Below are 11,357 nucleotides of genomic sequence, written 5' to 3'. Positions count from 1 at the left end.
TATAATAAAAATACAAATTTTAGCTTAGAACAATGGATAAAAATGTACGATGGTATATGATGGTTAGCATAAGGAGAAAAACCAAAACAGTACTGAGACATAAAATTGGATATAAAAGATCAACAACATAGAGTAAAACCAGTGCAGCGGTGACAGTGTGACAGTTGGTGACGCGTAACTGTGAAATACGGCACCTCCGCAATATACTGCAGTTAGGCATTTATTCTTTTCATGTCAATACATAAATAGTAACAAATTAGAGCAGCGATGACAGTATGATAACAATTGATCAGGAACCTTCAAACAGATGTCTTTTGACATAAGAATAGCACCCAAAATCAGGCGAAACAAATGCCTTCTAAATCGGCCAAAATAAACGAGACACGATTACATTTTTTTATACAATGGCTTATACCGTAATCTTTATGGGTTAAACGAAGTGGATTTATTGTGTTCATCGGGGCCACACTTTACAGCATCGACGATAACGGAATTTCTTATCCAAGAACAAGGAATCAAGTTCATCAAGCATTAGGAAGTGTTTAAGAGTTTCTGGATAATGAAGCTGTTCTATGGCGTTTGACATGCTTTCTCTACGTCCAGCCACGCTCATGCATTGTCTGATTACTTTTCGGGATGCCTTTCGTAAACTCGGCACTGTTGTAAGGACAGATTGCATTATCGCGAGAGCGCTGGACGGCATTTCTGACGATATCCTCGAAAGTCCAAGTATTTCATTAATGTCAGCTTTGGACATATCCTCCGCAATAACTGTCAATAAGATTTTTCTGGTTATATTACAGTGAGTAAATATAACAGGCCATTTGCAAACACCAACCTGAAAAACATAAATAAAAAAAGCAATTAATACATATAAAGAAAAAGTAGCCCATCTTGCTTGCTAACTTGTTTAAGTTGCCCATTTGCAGGCCAGAGAAGCATGTAAATGCATACAACAACAGTAGGAGTTCGTGAGTCTAATTTAGATGACAAGAATTTCTATACAGCCAGAAAACAATGAGAATAAGAATAAAGTAAATTAAAGTGGATTAAGCCGTAAACCCGGAAGTTTAGTCAATACAACACAATGTAGAAACTTGTCATGGTCGCTGGTGCGAGTATTAATATGACCAAACTAGTTCACAACAAAATTTATCGGGCACAAAATGAAGTACAGTTATTATGGGTAAAATTTCGATTCAGAAATCCATTAACCAAAAACAAATGATACCCAAAAGGAAAACCCATGCAAAGATGCATACAAGTTTTATTCATAACTAATTTTTGAATTAGTTATCGACCATCGAGCGTCAGTGCTTGAAAGTTATTGTAGATAATTTGTGTCTTTCTAAATTAAATTAACTGTTATACAGCTGGTGAAGAGACGATGAAAAATACCTCCATTGAAATATATATGTAATACACTGGAAAGTACAGTGAATCTGTGAGAGACAAGGTAATCGTGTTGGAAAGCACTCACCCTTGAAAAAGGAGGTACCTTCGCCCCTTGCTTGAGCAAGTACTTTACGATGACATTGTTTAGACGCTTCATTGCCAGCATAAGAGGGCTCCATCCAGCCTATGTAAGGGATAATTATTTTAAATTCAAGTCTGCACATTGGTCATGTCTTTAATAGTATATCAAGCATATATCTATAGCGTAATATGTATAAGATAATGTTTTATTTCTTAAGGTAATTTTAATAAAGATTGACTGGACCGAGGAGCATAGATTTCTCGAAAGTCGTGCCTGTGGACGTTCTGCACTATATAGTATGTTAAATTTCAGAAAGTAATGTTCAGGATTCAAAACAATCCAAACTTATTGCCACATGGTCAGATTTCATTTGATTTCTCCAGGGTTCGACTAAGGTTTCTTTGAATGACACAGTAAGGTCATTTAAAGCAATAACTTTTCAGTATTGTTGATTAAAATTCACCCTTAGTAGGGGAGCTTTGAGTTCGAACTCTTTTATGTCTAAAGGCTTACAAACAAACAGTTTACTGCAGCAAGTGACCTTTCAAAAAAGGTTAGAGAATTTCAGGTAATAATCCCATTTACTTATAACATGGGTGTCTTTACACTTTCACATAAACGTATTTAGAACAGAATGTATGTATGCTTTGGATTTTACGTCGTACGTAACAATTGTTCTGTCATAAGTGTCTTCTTGTGGCAAGGGCGAGTCCATGCCGCCACTGAAGTATCATATCTTGTACACCACACATGAGACCACACATGACATACCCCACCCAGTAACATTATACTCTCACGTTAAACTGGGCAACCAGTCCCGTTTCCTTGCTCTACTCTGCACCGAGCATCAGGCCAGGCAGCAGCATGTACCGTTTTAAAAGTCTTTGGTAGGAACCGATCCCGATTTGATCACAGGTCTCCGAACTTCAAGGCGAACGCTCTAAGCATTAGGCCACCAAAGCGGTCTATTTAGAACAGTAAAACGACGGATAAAATTGAGGAGCTGAGTTTGTTGTTTAGATGAGAAGGTTTTAAAGGAAGGGAGTATCAGTGTGCGTCTGGAAAATGATGAGGCAGGCGATCTGTAAATTAACAACAAACGTTTTTTAACTTACTTTTTTAATTTTTACCTTAGAAGTTTTCACGTCAGTTGATACTGTACGAATTTTACATTTGAATGATAAAAGTGAGGCCATGGCCGAGGGAGTTAACACTCAAGCATGACGCAGTGACACAGAAGCCTCAAACCAATGCGGTCGCTGTGAATTAAAGTTCAGCTCATGCTGGCTTCCTCTCCAGCCGTATGTGGGGAGGTCTGAAGGCAGCCCGCGGATGGTCGTGGGTTACTCTTCACCATAATGCTGGCCGCCGTGGTATAAGTGAAATATTCTTGGGTACGGACGCAAAACACCAATCAAATATTAAATAAAAGACAAAAAAGTCCTATCTCGAGTCTCTGCCATTCTTTCAGTCAAGTAACCTTCACGATGAGATCGTTATAATTGAAATGTGCCACTAATAGAAGCTAGGGACATCCACCTTCGGACACAATCCAAAGGTAATCCATTACACGTTCGGAAGTTCCCTGCTTTAACACATTCTTTCAAAAAATGAATTAGATCCTGCGAAAATGATAATGTAAATCGACATCACAAGTTACTTATTCAACAATAGTGTGTCAAGGACATAACCTTCAATCGCCGTCAATAAGTTTCTGAGAGTTTAGATAAGTACAATAATGTTGTTGGCAAATAAGTCATAATATGTGTCTAATTCCCCTGCGTAGGGATTAATGCTCATGATACTTTCATCAATAGTTACATTGAAGGCGCGACTTTGATTCATATATTTGTACTTGACCTGTATTTGACTACCAAGTTTGTATTGAATTAATGCATACAAAATCGGAAAAAATGTCTTTTCCGTGAATCATTGAAAACTGATGACTTCTCTCTTTCACATGTTCCTAGATTTATATATATTTCTTACCTATTCCTTTCGAAACTAGTGTTCAAGGTTGTTTTGTAAGAATGTCACACTTTAAGCATCCTGAAATCGACCCTTAACCGTCGTCTTTTTCTGCACATGGGCATCCCCAGTTTGAAAGATAGACCACACAGAAAGATGGCGTTAGAAATATTAACCAGATATTGGCTATCCACATACCTTATTATACACATTGATGTTGGCACCTTGCTCCACGAGAAAACAAGCCATACATTTATAGTTGCGGAAGGCTGCGACATGTAGGGGTGTTCTGCCATCCTGTGAAATAGCATGAACAAATAGATGAATGATTAATTCAGTGGCTCAGTTGGTTAGCCCGCAAGGGCAGCGTACTGACCCAGGAGCCTCTCACCAATGCCATGGCTGTGAGTTCAAATCCAGCTCATGCTCGCTTGCTCCCTGGCTGTACGTGGGAATTCTGCCGGCAGCGTGCGGATGGTCCAGGGTTTCTCTGTCCGGTTTCCTCCCACCATAATGCTGCCCGCCGTCGTATAAGTGAAATATTCTTCAGCACGTCGTAAAACACCAATCAAATAAATAAATTAACGCCACATCGGCAATATTTCAGCCATACCGTGGCGAGAACATGTTTAAAACAGGAGGCAGTGAATGCTTTTTAATATACGAGAACATTCAAAATATAAAACTTGAAAACGACAATATTTTAATAGCATACTCGAAAAGTATACATTTTGCGATATAGGCCAAACTAGATTATATAATTATCTAATATAGGCCAATGGCTCTCTAAAATATACTGACACCATGGCCAGGAATGCTGTCGAATAAAGTAAATACAGAGTCGACTACATAAAATATTTGCGGAACATGACCGAAATCTACACTGTCAACAAGGATATGTTTGATGCCAGAATACGTCCAACAGACACGGAAGCAGTACCCCCAGGTGGAATAAAATTGTGCTAAATGACAATGTCGAAGACAGTATCTCCTTAAAACCACTTGGTCTCTTCAATGTTATTGAAGACATACAGTATGAAGAGTAAAATCACAGCAGTGACAACAGTGTGATAGCTGGCAAATGGTCACGGGTGACCGGCGAAATACAGCCTCTTGTCAGTTAGGTTTTTATTCTAACTGTTCATGTAAACGCCTAAATAGTGGCAATTTACACGCCCCTAGCTCCATGGGTTAAGCAAAATTAAATAAATAAAAAAATGAAGTGATGTTGATTGCATATCTTAGAGGTCACTGGTCTAGAACAGCTAAAAAATTGTTGTCATCAGATTTGACATACAATCAAATTAAAACAATTTAAAGGGACTAGGCCTCGAATGAATGAATGAATCATTATGGCTTAACGCCACATCGGCAATATTTCAGCCATATCGTGGCGAGAACAAGGTGAAAACAAGAGACGCTTAAGGTTTTCGATATGAAAATATGAACATCAAAAACAAAACAAAAATACAGACATGTTTAAAATCAGATAAGAAAAAACCAAAACAGTTAAAAGTGGAAAACCAGCAAGTTTTAAAAAGTAATATATCTGGAAAGCTATATGTATATAACTGTATCTATAAATATTTCAGACAAATAAAATTCATATTTTCTGATACAGGCCAATGGCCTTAAAATATTTTATGACATCGCCAGCCATGCTGTCAAATAAATCATATATAGAGTTGACCGTGTAGAATCTTCGCCGAACATGAGCAAAGTCTACACAGTCAACCAGGATATGTTTGATGCCGTATTGAACATCACATCCAACACACTCGGGAGCACTGCTCCCATCTAAGATGAAATTGTGTGTCAGATGAGAATGCCCAACACGACACCTTGTTAAAACGACTTGGTCTCTACGAGACATTTGGTAAGTATAGGAATTGTAGCCAACGACAGGATGAATAGCATGCAGTTTTTTATGGATCTGCAAGTCCCATTCACCCTGCTAAAGTCGATGAATATATTTAAGAATATTAGACTTCATGTCAGTATAAGGGATTTTAACCCGAGATACAGGTTTATATAGGGCAGCTTTTGCTTCCCTGTCCACGACTGTGTTTCCATGGATACTAATTATATCGAGAGCCTTTGTACATTTAGCTTTAAGCATTTTAATATGAGGTATAAAAGATAGCTTACTATCAAATATTATACCTAAAAATTTTGTTTCTCCAACAATTTTAATCTGTTCACCACAAAAATTAAGCTCAGCGTCAAGATGAAGTTTCCGTTTACTACAAAAATGCATACCGACGGTTTTAGACGTTGAAAATCTAAAACCGTTTTCAGTTGCCCATTTCTCGATTGAGACAAAGCTGCAACTGACGTTCCATATTATTCATATTTTTAGCTCGGTAGCATATAAGGAAATCATCCACGTATAAAGAACCCTCTGTGCCAAATGTTAATGTTTTGGCTAGACTATTTATTTTTATGCTAAACAGAGTTGGTGATAGCATGCTGCCCTGCTCATAACAGTCAGAAGACCCACCGATACCTTAAACTGACCATCAGATAAAAATTCGGATATAAATATAGGTAAGCGACCTTTAAGACCCATATTCACGAGATCTTTTAAAATACCATATTTCCATGTGCTGTCGTAGGCCTTTTCAACGTCAAAAAATATGGACACCACATGCTCGTTATTGATGAATCCATCCCGAATAAAAGTTTCGAATCGAACAAGGTGATCCATGGTAGATCTACCTTACCGAAAACCACATTGAATATTAGAGAGTAACTTGTTGGTTTCAAGAAACCAAACAAGTCTATCATTAATCATCCGTTCCATAGTCTTACAGACACAGCTGGTAAGAGCTATGGGACGGTAATTATTTGGATCATTATGATCCTTTCCCGCTTTGGGAACCGGGATAATACACGCCTCCCTCCATGATGGTGGGAAATTACCAGTTATCCAAATATTATTAAGCAAGTCCAGGACAGTCTCCAGTGGCTCAAGTGGTAAATGATTCACAAACTTATAATATACATTATCAGGACCACAAGCAATATCGTGGGCCATTTTTAATGCAGTTTTAAGTTTCTCGATATCAAAAGGACAATTATAATCTTCTAAATTTTTAGAAGAAAAGGGATATTTAATTTTCTCCTTCCGGTTTTTAATACGTTGGAATTCTTCAGTATAATTCTCAGAAGAAGATTTGTTGAAATTGTTTCAGCTAGTTTATTTGCTATATCGGGTGGAGAAGTTAATATACATGTATTATCTCCATCCTTTCAATGCTGAACTTTTGCTTTATTATTTTTGCCCTTAAGTTTCTGAACCATGTTCCAGACCTTACGCATGGGTGTTTTTGACGTAATGCCCGAAACAAAGTTCCACTAACAAGATCGTCTTTTGGACTTGCGTAATCGACGAGCCTTAGCTCTAAAAATACAAACCTGGTTTAAGTTATTATCAATAGGACATATATTAAAATTTCGCTCGGCCTTTTTGCGGTCTTTAATGGCTTTGCGACAGTCCTTATCACACCAGGGTTTGCTTTTGGATTTTGGATTTGTCGAGGTTTTAGGGATAGTTTCATCGGCAGCTCGTAAAACAAGCTCGTTAAATTTTAATATAGGATCCAGTCTGCTTTATCGAATTCCCACCTAGCCACACGTTCTAAAGAACTGGAAGTGATATGCTCTAGGATAATAGGAAAATGGTGACTACCACAAAGATCGTCATGCACCTTCCAAGAAAAATCTGGGAGAAGTGATGGATCCGTGATAGTGAGATCGATAGCAGAATAAGTGCCATTACCCGGATGTAAATAGGTATTAGAACCATCATTGAAACAACACAGTTCTTCCTTACATAACAAGTCTTCAACTATCTTGCCCTTATTATTTATGTTATTACTGCCCCATAATTTATTAATTACTCCTTGATGTTTTAGTTCTTCAGTTATTTTTTGTTCTGTCATTTCATTAAGGTCCTGGTCTCTGTCACGAATTATGCCATGACAGCAGTTCAATGTATTGTGTGGAGAAACAGAAACAGGTTGCTCTCCTACATTTTGGATTTTTAGTAAATTTATATATTGTTGTTTTCTGGAAACTTCCAACAAAATGTTCCCAGATTTCATTTTTTTGACTTGTTTCAGAGTTCCGACATAACTTTCTAACGTTTTTTTTAAGTACAAATGGGTTTATTTTCATTTTGCTTTCATTTTTATTAGATATTACTAAGAAGGTAGAAAAATCAGTACTTTCTCCTTCAGTATCTCATGGAACTTCATTTTTTCTTTTTTTAGCAACGACTGTTGTAAATACAGATGAAGCCATGTTATATTTTATTTAATTTCACCCTGCGTGTCCCCCACCCGCCACGGAGCGCCAACAAGGGCGAATCTACCTCTGCGGATGACCAGCAGAGAACAGAAACAGGGAATCCACGCAAGGTATACTCGAACAGATTGAGTTACACCAACAAGATTAAACCCAATCTACTCGATTGAGCCATTAGCCACCGCCTTCTACACTGACCCCGAACAAGAGCATCTGGTGTTAACCCAACTTTACATCACAGTACGTGAAAGAATACTAAACTGGATCAAGTGTAGAGCTTGACGTGACCAGCCGATTGATCGGACCGGGCCCATCCGACCCCTCGTCTCTCCTTCAGTAAGGGCCAAAGTGGCGTGTTGGGCGTGAGGATCTCTCAAGATCAACACGCCCTCAGCCACCAGGATCCCGTCCTCGGAGATTACGGGTCGCAACCCACGGCAAAAAGGTCGCTCCCCAGTTGCCTGTCACACAACCGGGAATATGTGAGCCTATTGTATTCACCGGACTCACACAGGAGAGCTCTGGGTTAGTCGACTTTTACGACAAGCTTGCCTAGAGGGCCGAAGTCCTACTCTTATCACCCCGGAAACCCCACGGGGGAAGGGGGGGGCGGGGAAATAAAAGGATGTAGGAATAACATGAAAACATAGTTTAATCCACGTTTAACTCTAGATTCCAGTACTGTAGCTCTCGTGATCGCAGGCTGACAGACGGTGAAAACATACAGGCAGCAGAGTAAAAATTAGGACAGCGAGTCATAGTTGTTGGTAAGCGGTGCCAAGGATCCGCTGAAAGCTGACTTCTTGTTAATCTATGTCATTTCGAGTTTTATTCTAACCGTTGTTGTAAGTGTTTAATAAATAAACACTGTTTAGCAATACAGCTTAAGTCAATTTAGGTACAATTTAGTAGAGCGTACGCTTCGGGAGCCGTAGATCTAGGATCTGTGCTGGGTCGAGTCACGCATAAGACTTTATTAGACGACAGATTGGCTATCGATGGTGTTTCCAGCCAATAATAGGCTTTAGTTCCAAAGTAATTATTGATGAAGAAAACGTCTTCATTTGAAGACAATAGGGGCGGAGCCAAAGAAACCGCGCGCTGAGTGATCAGACATTGATTGACAGGTCACCGACCATATCACATAACAACGGCTGTTGGGTTGACACACTAACAGACCAGTGACAGGACGAGAGGGCGTGGCTTTGCGTGAAATAGCCAACCAGTCGTCTAAAACGGATAGAGGTCATTATGAAAAGTCTTCACGATTATGACGTGGCGGAGCGAAGCGTGTATAGGACCTCTGTCCTATACAAAGAGGAAGTTGTAACTTCCTCGCTTGGCGTTCAGCATGAAGGGGTTAGTGTAACGACTGGCTGGCCCGTATCAGTATAATGGCTCGGGCGGGGCATCTTACTTGTTTTCGGTAAGTCGTTTCAGTGAAGCAGCACTAGATAAAAGAGCGGTGGTAATCCGTCCTGCAACAAGGAGGTACCTTACATACACAAGGATTCCTTCGTCGTTATATGGCTGAAAAATTGTTGAGCACGACATTAAACCCCAAGCACTCACTCACTCTTATACAGTTTTATAACTTATTGACAAATGCGAGCATATGAATATCTCTACATATCAGCGTGACACGGCTACATGATGGACCCAAGACAACTGGTTGTTGCAAGATGTTCCCACGTACGACCGAAGGTGGAGGCCTGCATGGGTTAAACTTGAACTCATAGCTACTGCATTGATGAGAGACCGTATTGTAATGTGTGACCATTTGCCGATTATCAGAGTGTCGTCGCTGCTCTGGTTTTACTTTGCTTGCATTATATTAAACAATCCAAAAATATTACCCTCTATTGCACTTAGGTTAACATAGGAAAGAGTGCTGCTCGGGGCCTATATTTAGAAGTAATATTACATGTACCAGACTTCCGCTGTTCTTAGTTTACTTAGTCAGAGTGTTTTTTTTTTTGTTTTTTTGTTTTTTTTTTGTTATCCTTACTCATCATCAAGCACTGCCGCAACATGAAGCACGGCTAAAATTTAACTGCTCGGCTTCCTGTCGGTTTTGTATTGATGAGGGTTTTTACAAAGATGGAACAGGTGTATAATTTCTGGTATACGAATTATGTTTTCACCCATTCTGTGTCTAACCCATATTTTCACTCCTCTGAATGACAAAGGCACCGCACTACCGTTCAAAGGACCAGAATTATTCGTACGTGCAAATCCTTTACAAATGTAAAAATAAATTATGCTTTGAGGCCGCCCGTCTGAGCTATATGTAGGACACAAGATAAAAGAGCAATGGTTTCATTCTGAACATTTTGAATTGTTCATGCGTGTACCACATTTCACAAACATGATACGCCTGTTTACCTCACGTCGTGTAGTTGACATGAACTCCGCTCAACATCACGCATATTAAGGCATATAAACCAAGTGTAAGGCACCGTGCAAAGACGAATATGACGTTAAAACCAGCTCTCCTTTCATATGCACGTTCCTGTCAGCTTTAGGGCAAACATGTAATAAAGGGACATTTTATTCAGTCGCCTGCTTTGACATTGTAAGCGAGAAGACTGGGCAAGTTCTGTTTGCGTTAGTGGATACTGGGTGGATAAACTGCGTAGTGCGAGACGTTTGCGAAATTTCCGTGTTGTAATTATTAAGTAGATCATATATGTATAAAGCTGTTCGGCTGTACGTGGGAAGATCTGCCGTGAACTGTGGATGGTCGTGGGCTTCCCCCTGGCTCTGTCCTGTTCCGTCTCACCATAATGCTGACCGCCGCCATTTATGTGAAACGTTCTCGAGTACGGCGTTCAACACTAATCAAATAAATAAGTAAATATAATTAAAAAGATAAAATTAAGATCATCTTTTTGACAAAAAGGGTTCTTGATACACTAGCAACCGATAAAGTGTAAGACCCAATGAAGTAATTGATTTGTCAGTTTGATTGTCATTAAGTCCATACTCCAACCTTATCGATAAGCTTCTGATAATCCCCTCGTCTTATAAAACAAAATTAATCCTCGTAAAACGGTTGTGGACAGTGCAATGAGAGGGTTTTATACTGCCCATATGTAAACATGTATTCATTCATTTAAAGGAGGCCAGTAACGTTCCACATCATTCTACCCATACTTGTGAATATTCTGAGTGGTGTGCTTAGAGGGTGGGGCTACATTTTACCTCTGTCTGATAACAGTTTAACAAAAAAAAGGTCTCACCTCTCCTTGAGCATTAACATCAGCACCGTTCAGCACAATATCTCTGACGGTGTTGAAGTCATGATCGTCCACAGCCTTCAATAATAGTTCATCTGTGTGTGTCAATGTAGACTCCTTCTCCGCCATCTTGTATTTTGCGGCTGGTAGCGTACGTAAATGGGAATTCCCCATAAAGGATATCTATAATGATGTCAAACAATGAGACGGCTACGTGTTTCGGGCTTCTCTGATTTAACGTAATTCATTATGGCGAGGGGAAAACTGGCACAGCCTGCGGGGAACCCACGAATGAATGAATGAATGAATGAATGATTATGGCTTAACGCCACATCGGCAATATTTCAGCCATATCGTGGCGAGAA

The sequence above is a fragment of the Liolophura sinensis genome, chromosome 4 (assembly GCF_032854445.1).
Source record: "Liolophura sinensis isolate JHLJ2023 chromosome 4, CUHK_Ljap_v2, whole genome shotgun sequence".
Classification (NCBI taxonomy): Eukaryota; Metazoa; Mollusca; class Polyplacophora; order Chitonida; family Chitonidae; genus Liolophura; species Liolophura sinensis.
This window is presented reverse-complemented; position numbering follows the sequence as displayed.